We start from the raw sequence: 24300 nt of genomic DNA on the forward strand, positions 1-24300 counted from the left end.
TGTGGTTTAAGCGTTTTAAATTTCGCTGCGTACCTCTAAAATATTTTGGCGGATGGATTTTTTGGTGGTTAGTTTCACCCAAGTAGGGATACCAGGTCTAGTTTTCAAATGTCTTCACAATTCATAAAAATGTCTTCATTTGTCTTCAACGGCCAGAATTCTGAATCGGTTAGATTTTCAGTTAGAATTCTACCAGAAATCAGTCAAACATCCGAACAAATTTGTCTTCAAAATGAAAAACACGTCTTCACAACATTTCAAATGTCTTCAAAATGAAGACAAATCTTCAAATCTGGCATCTCTGCACCCAAGTTCCGTCAATCCCATTCAGAGATGCCAGATTTGCAGACAAGTCTGCAAATTCGTAGACTTTTATGGCGATTTCGCTTGAACCTGAAACTGAGTCAGGTTCTAACCCCAACCGCTGTCAGTTCATACATTTTGACAGCAGTTGGGGTTAGGAACTGACTCAGTTTCGCCTCAAACGAAAACCACATTAGTTTAAGCTGCAGATTTTTTCGATGACGCAGATATTTGCTGATTTTTTAGTTTGGTTGCAGATATTTGCAGATTTTTTAGTTTGGTTGCAGATATTTACAGATTTTTGAATATAAAGGCTTTTGGTTACACTAGCTTTCCTGACATTTTTTGTTCTTCCCAGACTTTTAAAATTATTATTGCAGACATTTGAAAAAAGTACCTCTGATCCCATTTGAATTCTACGGAATCAATAGGTTTGTTCCTGTACCAGGAGAAACTGGAAGTACTCCGGAGCAAACAGGGAGAAAACCGTTCCTGTACTATCTTCTTTTCTTATTTCTTCTGGTGGCAAACCGGAGTGAAAAGGAGCAAGAATTTTTTGCTCCGGAGCAACAGGGAGTAACTTCCATGTACTGGAACAAACCTAATATCTTATGTGGTTTTTGTTTGAGGCGAAACTGAGTCAGTTCCTAACCCCAACTGCTGTCAAAATGTATGAACTGACAGCGGTTGGGGTTAGAACCTGACTCAGTTTCAGGTTCAAGCAAAATCGCCATTAGTATTGTCCTTACACGTTAAATATATCAATCAATAATTGGTTTATTGTCAGTATTTCTGCCCGTGTATAGGGTTAAAGCGAGCCTTTGAGTTCTTGTCGCCCGCTCTCACGAACACTACTGCAGCTTCCTGGTTGAAAACAATCCCATTTGATTTTGCCGTCTTTGTTTATTATTTTCCACCAGCTAGTGATGTAGTGTTTGTGTCATGTGACGTGTACGTACATGAGCCGTAGAAAAGTCTTTACACGTTCAATATTTTTGTGCTAGGGTGACCATACGTCCTGGTTTCCCAGGACATGTCCTGGTTTTTCACTGACTGTCCTGGTGTCCTGGGAAGTCGAGGCAAAAGCTTGATTTGTCCTTGTTTTTCTCCTGCAAGCCTAATAACAGGTGTTCAATAAAAATGAGTTTTTTCAGTCATGTAGTTGAAAAACAAAACAAAAATTCTTCAACGAATTCAGAATTTTTTGTTAAAAACATAATGTTTATTCTTAAAAAAAACGTGAATGAATTTTGGAGAAAGGGCCCTGGTCAGCCGTACGACGCAACTTAGTCGCGATGCTCTCACAAGAGCACTGGACGGCACTGACGTCCTTCTTCCGGATACAATTCCGGATCCTGGTGGTCAATTGCTTCGTATCCTTGACTCGTCAATTATTTTTATACACTAAAACACGGAGGGAGCCGAAAAAAAACCCAATGGGACCGCACTGGAGCAAGTTAGTCGGGTTTCTTTCTTTCGACACGTAAGGTATCTTTTTCTGCTCAGCGTCTTCTTGGCGTAATGGGAAGACGTCTTGTCCGGCCAGAAGACGTACTTCCCAACAGTATGATGCTCCTTTAAAAGCGGCAGAATTTTCTCAAGACACTCCTGGTACACTTGTTGATTGATGGCCAGACCGCTCGGCTTGAACCACGGGTTTGAAATCCCTCTGTCCGATATGGCGATGTACCGCATAACATGTCTTTTAAAATTATCCTTAAACTTATATTTTACTTAGGGGTGTGTGGCCGACTTGTCGCTGGAATAGTAGCTGTCATTTCCTGGAAGGTGCTATCTGCTCGTCCGTGTCATCGGGGGCCAGAGTCTTCTTCCGACAGATGATGTCCTCCATCTTGAGAGCTCGGTGAATCAAGGCCGGCATCACACAAACTCGTTTCACCCTTGTTGTCGAACAGCTTTTTCAACGCTGCCAGGATCTGGTAAACTGTACTCACGGGCACGTTTTCGTCTCGAAAGTGGTCTACCGTAACCGTACAACCGCACAACACGCTCGCGGAGTGCTTGCTGTTTCGACGCCATCTTCGATTGAACTGACAGCACCCAGAAGCATGTCTCCCATTTATAGGGAGTACAGAAAGCAATTCTCTTGGAGAGAAAATAATTTACGCTCTTTTCTTTAATTACAGAAAGGTATTGAAATCATTCTCATTTATTATTGAACACCCGTTATATTTCAAATTATTGAGTTTTCGCTTTATTCACTCTGCTCCAGAGTACGACAAACAAAGCTTAATACACTCGAATCTCTCAATTGTACCATCCGATACCTTTTTTAATCTCTCGATAGTACCTCGTTATTACTTTTTCCAACTTACTTTGTTTACATGGAAATTGAAAAGAGAAAGAGGCGTTCGTATGTACGTAACATATGAATGAGCTGTAATCTGTTTGCAACAACATTTGGCCATCGAACCGATTCCAGTTGTGGACCAAATTGTGGCCGCTATCAATGTCGATGAAACAATGATTCCGGGATCGGAAAAATTTCCTTTAGTACCTACCTCTAGGTAGACACATCGAAGTTTTGGCGATACTGCTTCTTCTAGAGTTCTCTTGCAAGTGGCAGTTTTTCGTTTTACTGGAAATCCATTTCATAAAAAGAAAAATGGCAAAACAACAATAACTGTCGTGGAATAACCTTATTGAGCGCTCTCTCGAGCTGGTAATTATGGAACCCCTTTAGGATCAACACCAGTTCCTAATCAGTCTACTTTTCCATCTCAATCGGATCGCAAGCTATAATCGCGCTGCTTGTTAACAGTGCAGTGAATCAAACGAACGTTTCTACATATAGTCTGATGTCTATATGTACCGCGCCAGCAAAGCAATCGAAAAATAACAGTTGTCCCAAGCCAGTGTGGAAAATAATGCGCTGCGTTACTTTCATTGATGCGGTATCGATCGTTTATTTAAAAATGATTGAAACTCAGCAGCAAAATTTGAACAATCTTCGATACAATACAGTCACAGAGAACAGACATCCATGATCGAACAAAAATGTTTAAAAAACGTGTGTAAACATTTGAATTAATATACGATAAACACTAGCGCCGCCACACCAACCTATCCCAACTATCCGTTAAATCCATTCCGGAAGCGGTTCGAAATCCTGAATGGATTCAGTATGGAATCTTGCTCAAAGAAAACAACCGATTCCGACTCTATCGGTTGATGCATTTGAGCTAGAATTCATGCTGGAAGTCCAAACCGGTTCCAAACTAGTTTGACTGGGTAGAAGAATAACCGCTGCCAATTCTGTCGAACTCAGCCACAAAAAAACTTAACGACAGTAGCGCACCTGGTTTGGATATCCCAACTACCTTCGAAACCGTTAGAGATTTTACACAAGTCGAATGATGAAGATGGACGTCTGTTCTCTGTGATACAGTGGTCGTTTGTCCAATCCGCCCTTGTGTTTGCGAAGTGGAACAATTTATAAAGGCGCATACTCGTAATGCGGTACTGATAGCATTCAAAACTTTGGCCATGGCGAAAAGTTTGGCTATGGGAAACAACATGCAACACGTCGTTGCACATGACAATGTTAGAATCAAGATACCCGTTTAGATTGACGATGATTAGACCGGTGTACATCTGCACGATCTATCCCCGCGTTCAACCAATAAATTCACTATTGATGTCGAAGTACGTAACGGTGAAAGTTTGAAACCTGGAGAAACTTTTTTCCAGGTATATCCAATGGTATTCATATCGTGAGAATACGAGTTACGTAACCTATTCCTTCACACCTGAACATTCAATACGAAATAGAAGGTCCAAGCAAATCTCAAATCACGCTGTACACATATGAAGGACAGATCCCTACGTGCCAAGCCATGTGCGAAAGCCTCTAATGAAACAACATCAACTGCGAGCAAACCCAACAACATTAACTAAATCACCAACAACCGAAGTTGCAACTCAGCCACCAACGAATGCTGGAACAACAGAATCTACACACAGCGTGTTCGATCATTGTGACGCTTCTTACCAATCAACTGCCAGCACCCCCGACAATAAAGTAAATGGCAAAAAATATGGATAAACGATCGTGACCCGTTGGTCCCACAAACGATTCGAATCAGGTAATCGTGAAAGCCCATACAACATCAAGAGGACAGCATGGACGAAAACGATAAACCGAGTGAAAGCGGACTAAGTGATTTACATGGCTTCGCGCATGGGCATGGCTACTTGGGACCGTTGATGTTTCTGTTTTGCTTCAATGACGTGTATTTAGTGCTGAAAACTCCTCGCCTGTTCCTGCACAGACGATCTCATAATAATTCGTCTCATTTGCTCAATTGAGGATTTCCGATTTCTCCAACAACAGCATGAAACTTTCGCTGGTGGTGGTGTAGCAAGAACTTCCCGTGTGTGTGTAAATCCTAAAAAGCACGGTGATCGAATTCTCAACAAAAAAAAATCTGGGTGAGCTCTTCCTCCCAGACCCACAGAGATTTTTTACTGCCAAAGCTCTGCCTGCCCGACCCAAGATCTTTGTAACTGCCGAAAACCTGTGGAGAAGGCACAGTCGATTGATAGGTAACGGGGCGCCTGTCCTAGTTTTTTACTCGCCTCATATGGTCACCCTATTTTTGTCAATACTAGACATTGAATCAACGATATTGTCGGACGTCGCACCCCTCGGAGTAACGTCAGAATAAGTAAAGAAGAAATAATCAGCTGATCAGAAACGTCTCATGGATTGCCTAATTCCAATAAAAATATTGTCAAGACTGCTTCAATACGTCAATTCCATTTGAATTCTACGGAATCAATAATTTCAAAAAGTCCTTACATGATCAATAATGTAATGTAATAATTTTTTTTTCATAAAACGTTTATTTGACACGGCATTTGAAAAAGCTTTTTACGCCGGGTTTTTTTACATAACATGTTACAAAAGTTCTTAAGACTATCACGTTATAATGAAAATTCACTTTCTAATGCTAACACTGAGGATAATCATCATTTTGAATATTTTTATTTATACTCTATTTTCTCGAATTTCATTGTAAACCTATTGATAGTTTTTCTGTAATCTTTGTTTATTTTTTTTTTAATTTATATCGTTTTATCTAACTTAACTAACTGCGAAGAAATCTAAATCGTTTGTGGGTAGCAAGGGAAAAAAGCTAGAAACGTTGTGGGGATAATTATATTTGAATATTTATTGTTTTCAGGAAATGATAAATATGGCCCATGTATGTAAGATCTCGTAAAGCGAGGTTATCACGAACAGGAACATAGGGTGGTTTTCTTCTGGCTCGTAAGGAGTCTTTTAATTGGGATCTGGCTTCACGATATTCAGTGCAAGACCAAACAACATGTTCAATGTCTTCGTAACCCTCTCCGCAAACACACTGATTATCTTCTGCGATCCCAATACGGCGGAGATGATTTATTTGTTAATTTAGTTAAGTATTCTCGTATCTTCTTCAAAAAGAACGGAGTGTGATTATCAAGCTTTAAAGAGCGTAGTGCCTTAATTGTGCGGAGGCTATCTGTGAGGATAAAATAATGGCTCGGAAGTAAAGTATCAATGATGTCCAGACTATAGTGAACTGCAGCTAGTTCGGTTGTGTAAACAGAGGCAGGTTCTGCAAGCTTGAAAGAGATCGAGGTGTTATTGTTGAAAATACCGAAGCCAGTTGCCTCGTTGATTCGTGACCCATCAGTGTAGAACATTTTATGGCAGTCAATGTGTTGGTATTTACTTATGAATATTTTAGGGATCTCCAGAGAGCGCAGGTGATCCGGGATTCCAGGAATTTCCTCTTACATGGACGTGTCGAAAAATAAAGTGGAATCGGGAGTATCTAGTCTATTAACACATGTCATAACATAACTAGAAGGCGTTATTTCTTGTGACATGTGATTGAAATACACTGTCATGAATCTGGTTTGGGATTGAAGCTCGACAAGTCTTTCAAAATTTTCAATTACCAGTGGATTCATAACCTCACATCATATAAGTAAACGAGAGGAGAGATCCCAGAATCGATCTTTTAAGGGAAGAACTCCAGCTAGTACTTCAAGACTCATCGTATGTGTCGATTGCATGGAACCTAAGGCGATTCGTAAACAACGATACTGTATTCGTGCCAATTTAATTATGTGAGTGTTTGCAGCTGAACGAAAACAGAAGCACCCATATTCCATTACTGAAAGTATCGTTGTTTGATACAATCTTATCACGTAACTTGGATGAGCACCCCACCAAGATCCGGTTATTGTTCGGAGAAAATTTATCCTTTGTTGGCACTTCTTTATCAGACACCTAATGTGGCCTCCCCATGTACCTTTAGAATCGAACCAAATTCCGAGATATTTAAAGGTCATGACTTGGGCTATCGTTCTACCAACCAACTGAAGCTGAAGCTGAGCTGGATCACGCTTCCTTGAAAAAACAACCAACTCTGTTTTCTCCGTAGAGAAATCGATGCCTAGCTTCAAAGCCCAACTTGATAAATTATGCAAGCTATCTTGTAGTGGTTGTTGTAAATTTATGGCTTTTGGTCCTGTAACAGAAACCACGCCATCATCTGCAAGTTGCCTTAGTGTGCATGGGCTGACAATACAATTATCAATGTCATTCACGTAAAAATTGTAGAGAAGGAGGCTTAAACAAGAACCTTGTGGCAGGCCCATGTAACTTATTCTGAATGTTGCCAATTCGCCATATGAAAAATGCATGTGCTTTTCTGATAATAAGTTGTATAAATAATTATTTAATATTGGTGAAAGACCACATTGATGTAGTTTCTCTGAGAGAACATCAATGGAAACAGAGTCGAATGCTCCTTTTATGTCTAAGAACACAGATGCCATTTGTTCTTTTTTTTTTGCGCAAGCTAGTTGGATTTCTGACGAAAGTAGCGCCAGACAATCATTCGTTCCCTTTCCCCTCCGAAAACCAAACTGGGTATCTGATAGCAAGCCGTTTGCCTCAACCCAATTGTCGAGACGTCGTAGTATAATTTTTTCCAACAATTTCCTGATGCAGGATAGCATTGCAATCGGTCGATACGAGTTATGGTCGGAGGCTGGTTTTCCCGTTTTTGGAATGGCGATAACTCTCACTTGTCTCCAGTCACGCGGGACAATGTTCTGCTCAAGAAACTTGTTGAATAAATTCAACAAGGGTCTTTTTGCTAGGTCAGGCAGATTCTTCACCAAGTTGAATTTAATTCTGTCTGGACCCGGAGCATTATTGTAGCAATTGAGTGCAATTGAAAATTCCATCATTATCAAAGGCGAATCTATGGAATCGTTACTTGTGGGAGCATCGCGAATGATTTTCTGCGTAGGAGCAGAATCTGGACAAACTTTCTTGGCAAAATTAAATATCCAGCGATTCGAAAAATCTACGCTTTCATTAGTTACGTTTCGATTCCTCATTCTTCTGGCTGTGTTCCAAAGAGTACTCATTGATGTTTCTCTTGACAAGCCATCAACGAAGCGTCTCCAATAACTAGACTTTTTGGCAGGACGGAGACTGTCAAATTTGTTTTGCAAAATCGAATAATTTTCAAAGTTCTCACGTGTACACCCTTTCCGTTTCATAATTTCTTTGTAAGCAACTTGTTTAGCTTCATATACATCCGAGCACTCTTTGTCCCACCAGGGATTAGGAGGCCGGCTATTCATTGTCATGCCAGGATTGCATTTCGTTTGGGTTTGTTCTGCTGCTTCAATAATCAAGCCCGCTAGAAATTCATATTCTTCGGTAGGTGGTAGCTCTTCCTTCGAAACAAAAGAAGTGGAAATTAAAGATTGGTATTTTTTCCAATCAATATTTCGTGTCAAGTCATAAGGGACATTGATTGAATTCGTGAGGCCTAATTCACTGTTAATTGAAATAACGACTGGCAAATGATCGCTACCGTGAGGATCAGGTACAACCTTCCACGTGCAATCTAACCGAAGTGATGTCGAGCATAGAGATAGATCTAATACACTTGGTCGTGCGGGTGGTCTGGGGATGCGTGTTATTTCGCCTGTATTTAAAACTGTCATATTGAGCTCGTCACAAACATTGTATATCAAAGAGGATCGATTATCATTGTAGAGGGAACCCCACAATACTCCGTGCGAGTTGAAGTCTCCCAGTATCAGCCGCGGAGCAGCCATGGATTCCACTACCTCAAAAATCTGACGTTGTCCAATTTGAGCTTTGGGAGGTATATATAGAAGCGATAGACATGTCTTTGCCTTTAATGTTCGTTTGGACAGCTACAGCCTCAATGCCTGCGAACAAGGGGATGTTAATTCTATAGACAGAATAGCACTTTTTAATTCCTAGAAGCACTCCTCCATACGGGGTGTCTCGGTCTAGGCGAATAATGTTGAAATCATTTAAGTTGAAAGTAATGTTTGAGGTAAGCCATGTTTCACATAAAGCAAAAGCATCGCATTTCAAATTATGCAGCAAAATTTTTAAGGAGTCAATTTTAGGTATGATACTTCTGCAATTCCACTGTAAAACAGTGATGGAATCTTTCACTGGAGGAGGTGAATTACAATCGCTGCAAGGATGGGCCATTGAGCAATCAGCTGCTCTAAAAATGTTCTAATTGTTGGGAGGAACGCTGAAAGTATACTTTTAGCGGTTCAGAAATTGATCAATAATTGGTTTCTTGTTAATAAACCTGCTCGTGTAGGGTTCGCTTATGTGTATGCCGGTCAAACCATTTGGAACCCCGAATGCAGTCAGTATGAATTCCAGCTCAAATGCAATAACCGATTGCGAAACCGATTGAGTCGGAATCGGTTGTTGCATTTGAATTGGAACCCTCTAAGAACGGTTGGTTTCAAAATCGTCCAATGACGGACGTTCGTTGGACCAATTTGGACAATGTCCAAATAACCGTTCAACGAACGTCCATCGTTGGACCCGTGTTGAACGATTTTGAAACAAATTTTTGGACGTCTCAGTGGGAAACCATACTCTCGGGCAAATTGACTAGCAAAATCCATTAAATTTGCCTTATGAAACCATAAAAAATACAAAAACTTGATTTCATAAGTCGCTTATACTTTTCATGCGATTTTTATGGTTTTCATAATAGAACAATATGATTTATCAATGAAGTAAATATAATTTTCATTGCAGAGCCTTATGATTTTCATAGCTGTCACAAATGGGAAAAGTAAGGGTAATCTATTGAAAAATAAAATGGCGATCATCGTGTTGTGCAAGCCTTCGTTATGGGCAGGTTCATGCTTTCCTTTTATTTCAGAGTATCTCCGTGGTGTGGGGAAGAAAAATATTGAAAAAAGTTTTCCGAATAGGGTTACTGCGCCCTAATTCTTCTTAACACCTCTATTCATCCCACCCATGCGAACACATTAGTTAGAGCAGTGTCTTCTATCTCTATTCAACGCATTAGCTCAAATGGTGAGATTAATAAGGGTGCGTTGTACTCGACTTTTCGCTTCGCTCTAACGCTGTATTTTACATTTTCCAAGCCAGATTTTTTATTGATCTGCTTCAGAACAAAGCAAAAATGTTGATACCTAATGCAGTCAGTAATTTAAAGGAATGCTAGAAACGGTACGAAATCGCCGGGTGGGATGCGCCTCACGTGCGAAGAATTTATGCAACTGTATCGGATCCTACTGCTTAAGGCTGATCAGTTCGCAGAAGGACGTGTATGACTTTATGAATAAGCAGCGAATGATGGATCTCAATAGTAGCATGTCTGTAATAACCTACGTACTTGGAACTATTGAGAACCAGAGCTACAAGTCCAAAGCCCTGGTAAAGGAGGATGGTTGTGATGATCTGGGCCGCGGTCACCACGTAAAGCAAAATAGGTCATAACCCCAAGTCCAAGGCGTGAAGCGACCCGTGCCGAGGGATGAGTGACCGAGGGGGTGAAAAAGAAGCTCGATCGTTAACGGAGCCTGTGGGGTACCTGGGCAACCCCCACAGTAAGCGTCCCTTGCCACGTTACTGCGGAGCTCTGGCGTGGCGGACTTTTCTTTCTCGCGCGACTCGTGGGATCAATGAGCGATGTGAAAAACAAAAACAAACAAACAGAGGTGCCGAACCCCTTTGCAAAAGGTGGTTTGATGAGGTCTCCCCTCAGTGGGGAGAGTAGTGGAGCGACGAGGGCTGTATCCGACAGCACCAGCGACCCCCAGCAGTGGTAGAAAATAGCCCTACCAACGCGATGGACGGGCCACTATCCGCGATGCGTAAAATGGAGCAGCTCGATACTATAATCGAGTTCACTAACGCGAAGCAAAATATCAACAAGGAGCTGAAACAGAGCCTGCTGGTGCTCTGTTTCAGCTCCTCCGGAAGGCTGTTCGTGTCGCAAGACAGGAACAGCAGGCTTACGCCAAGAAGGTGGAGTGTGGAGAAAAGTCGGACAGAGGAACCCAGACAGTGGCCTCCAAGAGGGAGGGAAGGGAGAAGGCCGACATAGGTGCCCAGACAAAGGCCTTCCCCTTCCCCTTCTATGGAGCAGCGAAGTCGCTCGAAGCGGCGGCTGAGTTCCCCTCGAAGGGTAAGGGCAAGGGCAAGCGCAAGACGGCGTCGAACGCGAAGCGCCCTAGGAAGTCACCAGGCGATGGTGCAAAAACCAACACCATACGGTGTGTAACCGTCACGGCCAAACGCCGTTTGGTCGAGGTAAACCGGGGCGCAAATGACCCCGCCGGACAGGAAGAAGGCACCAGCAACTCGGCGCAACCGGGGTAGGGAGGTGTAAACCCGTGGACCCTGGTCACTAAGAGGAAGCCGACACCGACACCGGATGCACCGCGGCTCGCGAAGAAGGCCAAGGACAGAGGCGAGGCCTTGTGGTTAAAAACCGACAAGGACAAATACGCCGACGTCCTAAAGTCGATGAGGGCGGCCGAACGCCTCTCGACCCCCGGGCAAGACGTGCGCAGCGTGAGACGCACCAATACAGGCGAAATGCTTTTGGTGCTGAAGCGAGGCGCACAATCCAGTACTGTCTATAGGCCCCAAGAGGTCCTGGGTGAAGGCGCCCAGGTCAGGTCGCTAGGGGCGGAAATGACTCTCCAGTGTAAGCATCTGGACGAGTTCACGACCGCAGACGACGTCGTCGTCGATAACTCCGCTAGCGAATGACGGATCTCAATAGTCCAAAGCCCTGGTAAAGGAGGATGGTTGTGATGATCTGGGCCGCAGTCACCACGTAAAGCAAGATAGGTCATAACCCCAATTCCAAGGCGTGAAGCGACCCGTGCCAAGGGATGAGTGATCGACGGGGTGAAAAAGATGCTCGATCGTTAAAGGGGCCTGTGGGGTACCTGGGCAACCCCCACAGTAAGCGTCCCTTACCACGTTAATGCGGAGCTCTGGCGTGGCGGACATTTATTCTCGCGCTACTCGTGGTTACAAACATGGAGATAAACAAAAACAAAACAAATAAACAAATGGAGGTGCCAAACCGCTTTGCTAGAGGTGGTTTGGCGAGGTCTCCCCCCCGTGGGGAGAGTAGTGGAGCGACGAGTGCTGCATCTGATAGCACCAGTGACCCCCCAGCAGTGGTAGGAAATAGCCCTACCAACGCACTGGACGGGCCACTATCTGCGATGCGCAAAGTGGTGGAGCAGCTCGATTCAATAATCGAGTTCACTAGCGCAAAGCAAAACATAAGCAAGGAGTTGAAGCAGAGCCTCCTGGTGCTCCGGAAAGCTGTTCGTGTCGCAAGACAGGAACAGCAGGCTTACGCCAAGAGGGTGGAATGTCCGGAGAAGTCCGACAGAGAAACCCAGACAGTGGCCTCCAAGAGGGAGGGAAGAGAGAAGGTCGATACAGTGTAAGGGGGATTCTGGTAGGGCCTCTAAATACCCGGCTTATGCGCCAGACGACGAAGTCGTCTGCCGGGATTACAGATCAGTTTGCCCTGGCTAGCTTTAATTCCTAACCCTACCGCAGAATCCACCTCCAGTTCCTCTCCAACTCCAAAGTTCCCAATACCTATTCCTACCAGTCTTTACGAATATTCCCAAAAACTTCCAAAATAATGAAATTCAAATTATCTTGCTTTTAAACAGTCTAGAGAAACTTTTTATTTAAACCCTTTTATTTTTGATTGCAATTTTCGTCTACTTTAATATCATTTCAGAGTTTATTTTCCTGTTTCTCTCCTATCGCTATCCTACCTTCGTGACGTCATCTAACCTTGGTTTCTTAATTTCTCCCGAACTATGCGGGGCCTAATCTCTCTCACTTCTTCCCCTACTTTACAATTTCCAATTCCCTACTCTCAACGAGCACTATGAAAGTTCGTATGTATGGTTGTGGTTGGTCGTACTTACAGGCACTGGAACGGTTACCTGGTTCGCACTCGAGTGGTGAATATTCCAATGGTTTCGGCTCACCGTCGGGTGCTGATGGATTCGCTGCCCACCGGCGATGCTACGATGTGCGACAAGGCGTTCGTTGTAGGCCACCCGGTGAGTGGGTGGTAAATTGCACCGTATCGATGCTCGACGGACGATGCTGTGTTCACTGTGGGCCACCAGTGGGTGGTGGCAAAGCGTGCTGCTTCGGTTCGCCCACGGACGATTTGTACGGCGGTCGATGCGGGCCACCAATGGATAGTGGCGAAGCGTACTGCTTTGGTTTCACTGTTGCTGATGCTGCGGTTGGATGATTTCGAGCAGTGCGAAGCGGAACTGATGCTCTTCGCTGCGGCGGGGTCGGCGTTTGACAGCCGGTGCACTGCGGGCGGTGATGGCGTGCACCAAGGGTTGCACACGTGGTCGCACGACGAGAACGCGGTACAGGGTCGCTTCTGGGCTGTTAGCTGCGTGAGTAGCAGGCGAATCTCTCTGGCGTTGGGGAAAATCTTTCCCTTTGAACACGACTCGCTTTCGTGGCAACCGGTAATGGCGGGTGGTGCCGCGAGGCCGAGATTTTTATTGCAGCCAACGCACTCCAGTTGTGCCAATAGTAGCACGCAGCCACGAGGCGATTGTCACATCCGGGGGATTGCCAAGAATACCCGAGGTTACTGCACTCACCGAAAATAGCGGATGTATTCCACTGTCGTCCTGTTGGATGGAGCAGAGCCCGGTCGGTGTTGAGCGTCGACTTGCACTCCGGTGCTTGGTCGATCCTTAGACCAACACTAAATATATAGAAAGCCCAACGATGTCGGCCACCAACATGGAAGCTGTGGAACAACCAAATTAGCATACGAACTTTTGTCTTGTTTTTATCACATTTACCTGACGCTAGTTCTATTTTTTCTACTCTAGCCTTTGTAATTATTCCTCGATTCACTCACTCTCGATCTATAGTAAATAATTCCTATAGCAAATGATAATTAATTATACTATTTTTTTCTGAACAGTTAAAATTACTCACAATTCAAATATAGTCCATTGTTTTAATCACTCCCGACTTTTTTCTAATTCACCAAGAGAAGAAACTCTGTAAATCTCGGCTACTGGTAAAAGCCAACTTCAATTTATATTATGTTCATTACTACGGTCTAAATAATTAGTTTTCACTACACTGTTTTTAATGTTGTTCACTCGGCGGTTCGTAAGGGAAAGAGTCGATCGATCGTGAACTGCGATCTACAGACCTACATTTCCACTGGACTCAATTTCCCCTTGCACTGATTTCCGGTTTTATTATGTTTCCGGTTTCTTGAATTATTTTTACTACGTTATAATTTTTTCTAGAAAAATGGTTTCCGGTACAAAAGGTTGATATCAGTTTTCCCCCGTTTCTCCCACATTACCCTTACGCGAAAATTTATATTTGCGATTCGAGCACTGTCCTCCACGTTGCATACGTGTAGCCTAAATCTACTTAAAACTATTGCTTCTATGAAACGACTATGAACTCGTTTCAACAGATACTCAGACAGTGGCCTTCACCTTCTATGGAGCAGCCATGTCGCTCGAAGCGGCGGCCGAGCTCCCCTCGAAGGGAAAAGGCAAGGGCAATCGCAAGACGGTGTCGAACGCGAAGCGCCCTAGGAAGTCGCCAGGCGAGGGTGCAAAAACCGACACCACACGGCGTGCAACCGTCACGGCAAAACGCCGTTTGGCCGAGGTAAGCGAGGGCGAGAGTGACCTCGCTGGGCAGAGCGATGGTACCAGCAACCCGGCGTAACCGGGGCAGGGGGGCGTAAACCCCTGGACGCTGGTCACCAAGAAGAAGCCGGCACCGACACCGGAGGTACCGCGGCCCTCGAAGAAGGCCAAGGACAGAGGCGAGGCCTTGTGGTTAAAAACCGACAAGGACAAATACGCCGACGTCCTAAAGTCGATGAAGGCGGCCGAAAGCCTCTCGGCCCTTGGGCAAGATGTGCGTAGCGTGAGACACAATGGACCAACACGGGAAAATGCTTCTGGTGCTGAAGCGAGGCGCACAATCTAGTGCGGTGTACAAGGCCTTGGCCCAAGAAGTCCTTGGTGAAGGCGCCCAGGTCAGGTCGCTAGGGGCGGAAATGACTCTCCAGTGCAAGCATCTGGACGAGTTCACGACCGCAGAAGATGTCGTCGCAGCTGTTAAAGAGCAATGCGACGTGACAATCGAGCGGGCCTCTGTATGTTTTAGAGAGGGATCCTCTGGCACCCAAGTAGCCTACCTCAGGCTACTGAAGGCGGATGCCAAAAAGGTAACCGAGAAAGGGAAGCTGAAGATCGGCTGGTCGGTATGCCCAATTAGCATACCCCAGCCGCCTTCAGTGGACAGGTGCTATCGGTGCCTTCAGTCCGGCCACAAATCCTACGAGTGCAAGGGCATAGACAGGAGCAAACTATGTCGTCGCTGCGGCGAGGAGGGGCATAAGAAGCGGGGTTGCACTAAGGCGCACAAGTGCCTTATCTGCACTGCTAAGAAGCAAGCCCATAAACATGCTCCCTTCGGTGAGGTAAATAAGAAGCCGTGAACGTCACACAGTTAAATCTTAACCATTGCGCAGCAGCCCAACAGCTGCTGTGGCAGTCGGTCTCGGAGTCGAAGACAGATGTCGCCCTCCTATCAGACCCGTACAACATCCCTGCCGGCAACGGCAATTGGGTGTCGAACGGGTCTGGAATGGTGGCAATCTGTACAACGGGACGGTTCCCGGTTCAAGAGGTAATACACTCCTCCGCCTAGGGTGTTGCGATTGCCAAGATCAATGGTGTGTTCTACTGCAGCTGCTACGCTCCACCAAGGTGGCCCATAGAACAGTTCAACCAGATGATCGACAGGCTCTCGTCAGACCTAGTGGGCCGGAAACCGGTAGTCATAGCGGGAGACTTTAACGCTTGGGCAGTGGAGTGGGGCAGCCGCTGTACAAATAGCAGGGGTCAAGCGCTTATGGCGGCGCTTGCGAAACTCGATACTGTGCTAGCTAATAATGGCTCCGCTAGTACATTCCGTAGAAACGGGGTGGAGGCGTGGATTGACGTAACATTTGCCAGCCCGAGTCTGGCTCTAGGCATGGAATGGAGGGTAGACGAAGGCTACCCCCATAACGATCACTTAGCAATCCGCTTTAGGATCAACTATGGTGTGCAGCATTTGAGGGCGGGAGATCCCTGTCAGGTACGCGGGTGGAAGTCCAATCACTTCGACAACGAAGCTTTCACCGCGGCCCTGGGACTGGAGACCAACACCGACAGTCTAAGCGGGGATGCACTGATAGCCGTTCTATCACGCGCGTGCGCTACTATGCCGAGAAAAACCCTGCCAAGAAACGGCAGATGACCGGTATACTGGTGGAGTGCCGAGATTGCAGCTCTACGATCAGCCTGCCTCAGAGCTAGACGTAGGATGCAAAGAGCCCGCACCGAGGATGCAAGAGAGAACCGCCGTGAAGTGTTTTGAGCTGCGAAATTGGCCCTTAACAAGGTCATTAAAAGCAGCAAGAGAGCGTATTTCGACAACCTGTGTGAGAGTGCCAACGCGAATCCGTGGGGTGACGCCTACAGAATCGTGATGGCCAAGATCATAGGGGGCTCCTCACCCCCAGAGCGGTCTCCGGACAGGTTGACGACGATTATCGAAGTACTCTTCGAGCCACAAGCCCCTGGCCACCTGCACTACGAGACAGTGCGGGCACGGCCGAAATGGTGGCTCCGGTGACGAATGAAGAACTACTCGCAGTGGCTAATTCCCTAGCAATGAACAAAGCTCCAGGGCCGGATGGAGTTCCAAACAACGCTCTCAAGGCAGCGATCATAGCGAACCCGAACCTGTTCAGGCTAGCTATGCAGAGATGCCTTGACGAGTGCCGTTTCCCCGATAGATTGAAAAGGCAGAAATTGGTGCTGTTGCCGAAGCCCGGGAAGCCGCCAGGCGACCCATCGGCGTACAGACCAATCTGTCTGATCGACACGACTGGCAAACTGCTTGAGAGGATCATCTTCAACAGGCTAACCCCGCACGCAGAAGGTACGGACGGCCTGTCAAGCAACCAGTTTGGCTTTCGGAAGGGTAAGTTCACAGTGGACGCTATCAACTCAGTGATAACGACTGCCGAGATAGCGATCCAACGAAAAAGGCGAGGCATTCGATACTGTGCGTTAGTGACACTTGACGTGAAGAACGCATTCAACAGCGCAAGCTGGGATGCCAACGCGCTCTCGTTACACCGGCTTAGCTTATCGGTGGGTCTGTACCGGATCCTGGAAAGCTACTTCCAGAACCACGTACTGCTATACAAGACCGATGCCGGTCAGAAAAGTGTTCCGATTACCGCCGGAGTCCCGCAGGGCTCGATCCTAGGCCCGGTGCTATGGAACCTCATGTATGACGGGGTTCTGAGACTGAAGTTCCCTCCTGGGGTCAAGATCGTCGGCTTTGCCGACGACGTAACCTTGGAGGTCTATGGGAAGTCAATCCCTGAGGTAGAACTAACTGCTGAACACGCGATCAACACGGTGGAGGAATGGATGAGCGCGAGAGGCCTGGAGCTCGCTCAGCACAAGACGGAGGTAGTTATCGTGAACAACCGCAAGTCGGCACAACATGCAGTTATCCATGTGGGAGAAGTCGTGATCACCTCACATCGGAGTCTGAAGTCTCTCGAAGTCATTATAGACGACAAGCTAACCTTCGGCAGCCACTATGGCTATACATGCAAGAGAGCGTCGACTGCTGTTGCGGCACTATCGAGAATGATGTCCAACTGCTCAAAGGTGTGCGCCAGTAGACGTAGGTTACTGGCAGGCGTTGCCGTATCTATCCTCAGGTACGGCGGCCCGTCATGGTCAAGAGCACTGAGGGTAACCAGTTACCTACGGAAATTGGAGAGCACCTACCGCGTGATGTGCCTCAGAGTGATATCTGCCTACCCCACGGTATCACACGATGCATGATAGCGTGATAGCGAGCATGATGCAAGTCGGGCTGGTCATCCGGGAAGATGAGGAGTGCTTCGAGCTACGTGGAAATAGAGGAGCCCGCGAGCGCACCAGGGTGACCTCGGTCGCCAGATGGCAGCGTGAGTGGGATAACTCCTCGAAAGGTAGGTGGACCCAGCGGCTGATACCTAGCATATCGAGCTGGGTGGGAAGACCCCATGGGGAAGTTCACTTCCATCTGACACAATTCCTGTCAGGCCATGGCTGCTTCCGACAGTACCTCAACAGATTCGGGCACGCGGAGGTCCCTGACTGCCCAGATGTAGACGAAACTGCTGAACACATACTGCTCGTATGTCCTCGTTTCGACGTCGAAAGAAGAGCAATGCTTGACGTCTGTGGCTGGGACATAACCCCTGATAACCTTATTCAGCGGATGTTTCAATCGGTGGAGGAGTGGAACGCAGTCTCGAATGCAACCACCCAGATTGCCTGTAGGCTACAGGGAATCTGGCGCACCGAGCAACAGACGACGGGCACGACTAACTAGTGATTGGTTAGTTGGAGCGTAAAAGGCCGAGCGCAGAAAAGTGAGTGAATGGTCTGTTCATGCTGAGGCAGGTTTGACGCAGCGACTGGCAACCGCGTAAGGGGTAAACCCAGCCACCCCGAAGCAAGGCAGAAGAGCGAGTGTATAGGCGTATATAAGGACTACCTCATGCCAAGATGGGAGGGTCGTAGCGTAGTATGTTGGGACTTAGCTATCGATGCCTCGTGGCGTGGCAGAGGAGTGAAAGGGTGAGCATCCAAGTCAGTCTCACACGGTATGTTAAGAGTGAGCACAAAAGTCAGCCTCACATGGTATGGTAGAGGTGAGCACAAAATTCAGCCTCACAAGGTATGAAAACGGTGAGCACCCAAGTAAGCCTCACATGGTATGTCAGAAGTGGGGCCTAAGAAAAATGTCCCACATGGGATGCCAGGGGGAGCGACAGGGGTGTAATAGAGTGATACGATCGAGAGTGAACCAGGTGATATGCTGACCCTCCAAGTCAGCCTCACATGGTGTGTTAGAGGCTAGCACAAAAGTAAGCCTAGCAAGAAATGAAAAAGGTGAGCACAAAAGTCAGCCTCATGTTGAGTGTTAGAGAGTGAATCAAGGTGCGACAGAGAGAGCACCCAAGTAAGCCTCATACAGGACGTATGAACGCGTGAGCGAGAGTGAATGAGTAGATCAAGTACAGCCATCCCCCAGAAGTAATACCGAGAGGTAGTCCCTGGGGGAACGATGGCGGAGTCCAATGGAGTTTAGTCGGTATTAATGCGTCACCATTCGAGCCCGACACACCCCCAGCAGTGGCCTCCAAGAGAGAGGGAAGAGAGAAGGTCGATACAGGCACTCAGACAGTGGCCACGTCGCTCGAAGCGGCGGCCGAGTTCCCCTCGAAAGGAAAAGGCAAGGGCAATGGTAAGACGGCGTCGAACGCGAAGCGCCCTAGGAAGTCGCCAGGCGAGGGTGCAAAAACCGACACCACACGGCGTGCAACCGTTAAGGCCAAACGCCGTCTGGCTGAGGTAAGAGAGGGCGAGATGACCTCGCTGAGCAGAGCGTTGGTACCAGCAACCCGGCGCGACCAGGGCAGGGGGGAGGGCAAACCCCTGGACGCTGGTAACCAAGAAGAAGCCGGCACCGACACCGGAGGTACCGCGGCCCACGAAGAAGGCCAAGGACAAAGGCGAGGCCTTGTGGTTAAAAACCGACAAGGACAAATACGCCGATGTCCTAAAGTCGATGAAGGCGGCCGAAAGCCTTTCGGCCCTTGGGCAAGATGTGCGTAGCGTGAGACACAATGGACCAACACGGGAGAAATGCTTCTGGTGCTGAAGCGAGGCGCACAATCTAGTGCGGTATACAAGGCCTTGGCCCAAGAGGTCCTTGGTGAAGGCGCCCAAGTCAGGTCGCTAGGGGCGGAAATGACTCTCCAGTGCAAGCATCTGGACGAGTTCACGACCGCAGAAGATGTCGTCGCAGCCGTTAAGGAACAATGCGACGTCACAATCGAGCGGGCCTCTGTGCGATTTAGAGATGGACCCTCTGGCACCCAAGTAGCATACCTCAGGCTACTGAAGGCGGATGCCAAAAAGGTAACCGAGAAAGGGAAGCTGAAGATCGGCTGGTCGGTATGCCCAATTAGCATACCCCAGCCGCCTTTAGTGGACAGGTGCTATCGGTGCCTTGAGTCCGGCCACAAAGCCTACGAGTGCAAGAACATAGACAGGAGCAAACTATGTCGTCGTTGCGGCGAGGAGGGGCATAAGGAGCGAGGCTGCACTAAGGCGTACAAGTGCCTTATCTGCACCGCTAAGAAGCAAGCCCATAAACATGCTATGGGCGGACCTTCGTGTCCCTTCGGTGAGGCAAATAAGAAGAAGCCGTGAACGTCACACAGCTATATCTTAACCATTGCGCAGCAGCCCAACAGCTGCTGTGGCAGTCGGTCTCGGAGTCGAGGACAGATGTCGCCCTCTTATCAGACCCTGCCGGTAACGGCAATTGGGTGTCGGACGGGTCTGGAATGGTGGCAATCTGTACAACGGGACGGTTCCCGGTTCAAGAGGTAATACACTCCTCCGCCGAGGGTGTTGCGATTGCCAAGATCAATGGTGTGTTCTATTGCAGCTACTACGCTCCACCAAGGTGGCCAATAGAACAGTTCAACCAGATGATCGACAGGCTCTCGTAGGACCTAGTGGGCCGGAAACCGGTAGTCATAGCGGGAGACTTTAACGCTTGGGCAGTGGAGTGGGGCAGCCGCTGTACAAATAGCAGGGGTCAAACGCTAATGGAGGCGCTTGCGAAACTCGATACTGTGCTAGCTAATAATGGCTCCGCTAGTACATTCCGTAGAAACGGGGTGGAGGCGTGGATTGACGTAACATTTGCCAGCCCGAGTCTGGCTCCAGGCATGGAATGGAGGGTAGACGAAGGCTACATCCATAGCGATCATTTAGCAATCCGCTTTAGGATCAACTATGGTGTGCAGCATCCGAGGGCGGGAGATCCCTGTCAGGTACGCGGGTGGAAGTCCAATCACTTCGACAGCGAAGCTTTCACCGCGACCCTGGGACTGGAGGCCAACACCGACAGTCTAAGCGGGGATGCGCTGGTAGCTGTTCTATCACGCGCGTGCGACGCCACTATGCCGAGAAAAACACTGCCAAGAAACGGCAGATGACCGGTATACTGGTGGAGTGCCGAGATTGCAGCTCTACGGTCAGCCTGCCTCAGAGCTAGACGTAGGATGCAAAGAGCTCGCACCGAGAATGCAAGAGAGAACCGCCGTGAAGTGTTTCGAGCTGCGAAATTGGCCCTTAACAAGGCCATTAAAAGCAGCAAGAGAGCGTGTTTCGACAACCTGTGTGAGAGTGCCAACGCGAATCCGTGGGGTGACGCCTACAGGATTGTGATGGCCAAGACCAAAGGGGGCTCCTCACCCCCAGAACGGTCTCCGGACAGGTTGGCAACGATTATCGAAGTACTCTTCGAGCCACAAGCCCCTGGCCACCTGCACTACGAGACAGTGCGGGCACGGCCGAAATGGTGGCTCCACTGACGAATGAAGAACTACTCGCAGAGGTTAAATCCCTAGCAATGAACAAAGCTCCAGGGCCGGATGGAGTTCCAAACAACGCTCTCAAGGCAGCGATCATAGCGAACCCGAACATGTTCAGGCTAGCTATGCAGAGATGCCTTGACGAGTGCCGTTTCCCCGATAGATTGAAAAAGCAGAAATTGGTGCTGTTGCCGAAGCCCGGGAAGCCGCCAGGCGACCCATCGGCGTACAGACCAATCTGTCTGATCGACACGACTGGCAAACTGCTTGAGAGGATCATCCTCAACAGGCTAAACCCGCACGCAGAAGGTACGGACGGTCTGTCAAGCAACCAGTTTGGCTTTCGGAAGGGGAAGTCCACAGTGGACGCTCTCAACTCAGTGATAAATACTGCCGAGATAGCGATCCAACGAAAAAGGCGAGGTATTCGATACTGTGCGTTAGTGACACTTGACGTGAAGAACGCATTCAACAGCGCAAGCTGGGATGCCATCGCGCTCTCGTTACACCGGCTTAGCCTACCGGTGGGTCTGTACCGGATCCTGGAAAGTTACTTCCAAAACCGCGTACTGCTATACGAGACCGATGCCGGTCAGAAAAGGGTTCCGATTACCGCCGGAGTCCCGCAGGGCTCGATCCTAGGCCCGGTGCTATGGAACCTCATGTATGACGGGGTTCTGAGACTGAAGTTCTCTCCTGGGGTCAAGATCGTCGGCTTTGCCGACGACGTAACCTTGGAGGTCTACGGGGAGTCAATTCCTGAGGTAGAACTAACCGCAGAACACGCGATTAGCACGGTGGAGAAATGGATGAGCGCGAGAGGCCTGGAGCTCGCTCATCATAAGACGGAGGTAGTTATCGTCAACAGCCGCAAGTCGGCACAACATGTAGTTATCCATGTGGGAGAAGTCGCGATCACTTCACAGCGCAGTCTGAAGTCTCTCGGAGTCATTATAGACGACAAGCTGACCTTCGGCAGCCATGTCGACTATACATGCAAGAGAGCGTCGACTGCTGTTGCGGCTCTATCGAGAATGATGTCCAACTGCTCAAAGGTGTGCGCCAGTAGACGTAGGTTACTGGCAGGCGTTGCCGTATCTATCCTCAGGTACGGCGGGCCGTCATGGTCAAGAGCACTGAGGGTAACCAGTTACCTACAGAAACTGGAGAGCACCTACCGCGTGATGTGCCTCAGAGTGATATCTGCCTACCACACGGTATCACACGATGCATGATAGCGTGATAGCGAGTATGATGCCAGTCGGGCTGGTCATTCGGGAAGATGAGGAGTGCTTCGAGCTACGTGGAAATAGGGGAGCCCGCGAGCGCACCAGGGTGACCTCGGTCGCCAAATGGCAGCGTGAGTAGGACAACTCCTCGAAAGGTAGGTGGACCCACCGGCTGATACCTAGCATATCGAGCTGGGTGGGAAGACCCCATGGGGAAGTTCACTTCCACCTGACACAATTCCTGTCAGGTCATGGCTGTTTCCGACAGTACCTCCACAGGTTCGGGCACGCGGAGGTCCCAGTCTGCCCGGACTGCCCCGGTGTAGACGAAACTGCCGAACACATACTGTTCGTATGTCATCGGTTCGACGTCGAAAGAAGAGCAATGCTTGACGTCTGTGGCTGGGACACAACCCCTGATACCCTTATTCAGCGGATGTGTCAATCGGTGGAGAAGTGGAACGCAGTCTCGGCTGCGACCATCCAGATTGCCAGTAGGCTACAGGTAATCTGGCGAACCGAGCAACAGACGACGGGCACGGCTAACTAGTGATTGGTTAGCTGGAGCGAAAAAGGCCGAGCGCAAAAAAAGGGAGTGAATGGTCTGTTCATGCCGAGGCAGGTTTGGCGCAGCGACTGGCAACCGCGTAAGGGGTAAACCCAGCCACCCCGAAGCAAGACAGATGAGTGAGTGTATAGGCGTATAAGTGGACGGGAGGGTCGTAGCGTAGTATGTTGGGACTTAGCTATCGATGCCTCATGGCGTGGCAGAGGAGTGAAAGGGTGAGCATCCAAGTCAGTCTCACACGGCATGTTAAGGGTGAGCACAAAAGTCAGCCTCACATGGCATGGTAGAGGCTAGCACAAAAGTCAGCCTAGCAAGGAATGAAAAAGGTGAGCACACAAGTCAGCCTCGCATGGTATGTCAGAAGTGGGGCCTAAGAAAAATGTCCCACATGGGATGCCAGGGGGAGTGACAGAGGTACAATAGAGTGGCACGATCGAGAGTGAATCAGGTGATAGGGTGAGCACCCAAGTCAGCCTCACATGGTATGGGTGGGGCGAGCACAAAAGTAAGCCTAGCAAGGAATGAGTAAGGTGAGAACACAAGTCAGCCTCGCAAGGAACGAAAAAGGTGAGCACACAAGTCAGCCTCATGTGGGAGTGTTTGAGAGTGAATCAAAGTGCGATTGAGAGAGCACCCAAGTAAGCCTCATACAGGACGTATGAACGCGTGAGTGAGAGTGAATGAGTACATTTAGTACAGCCATCCCCCCAGAAGTAATACCGAGAGGTAGTTCCTGGGAGGAATGATGGCGGAGCCCAATGGAGTTTAGTCGGTATTAATGGCAGCGTCACCATTCGAGCCCGACACGCCCCCAGTGCACCCCGTGTGGTAGATTGGACCCTACCAATAGCACGTGTACTGGGCTAGGACGTAAAGGTCTTCTCCATTGTAAAAAAAAACACCCCCAGTACACCCCGTGTGGTAGCTTGACATCTACTAATAGCACGTGTACTGGGCGAGTACGTAAATGTACTCTAGATTGGAAAAAAGACGTGATATCGCGGAAAATGTGTCTGTACACGCGAATTATCGACAGTATCATTACGATTCAGCGCTTGTTCCGGTCAATCCTGCAGCGGAAAAAATACTACCAGTACCGCAGCTCGACCTGCACGATTCAATCGTACTGGCGGGTGTACCTGAAGGCAAAGTTCCTGACGAAACGGCGAACGGAAGCGGCCATCATCTGATCATCACAGCACTTGTCGGGGCTACACGGTCCCAGTTAAGTTCAGCCGGAAATGAACCGGAATTCCGGCTG

The 24300-nt window shown here is 48.1% G+C and overlaps 1 long non-coding RNA gene across 2 annotated transcripts in view; it reads right to left on the reverse strand.

Annotated features, from left to right (window-relative positions):
- Positions 1-24300, reverse strand: part of LOC131677986 (uncharacterized) — a 122362-nt gene that overhangs the window by 60068 nt on the left and 37994 nt on the right. The gene's annotated exons all lie outside the window — the stretch shown is intronic.

This window comes from Topomyia yanbarensis, chromosome 1, assembly GCF_030247195.1.
Source record: "Topomyia yanbarensis strain Yona2022 chromosome 1, ASM3024719v1, whole genome shotgun sequence".
Classification (NCBI taxonomy): domain Eukaryota; kingdom Metazoa; phylum Arthropoda; class Insecta; order Diptera; family Culicidae; genus Topomyia; species Topomyia yanbarensis.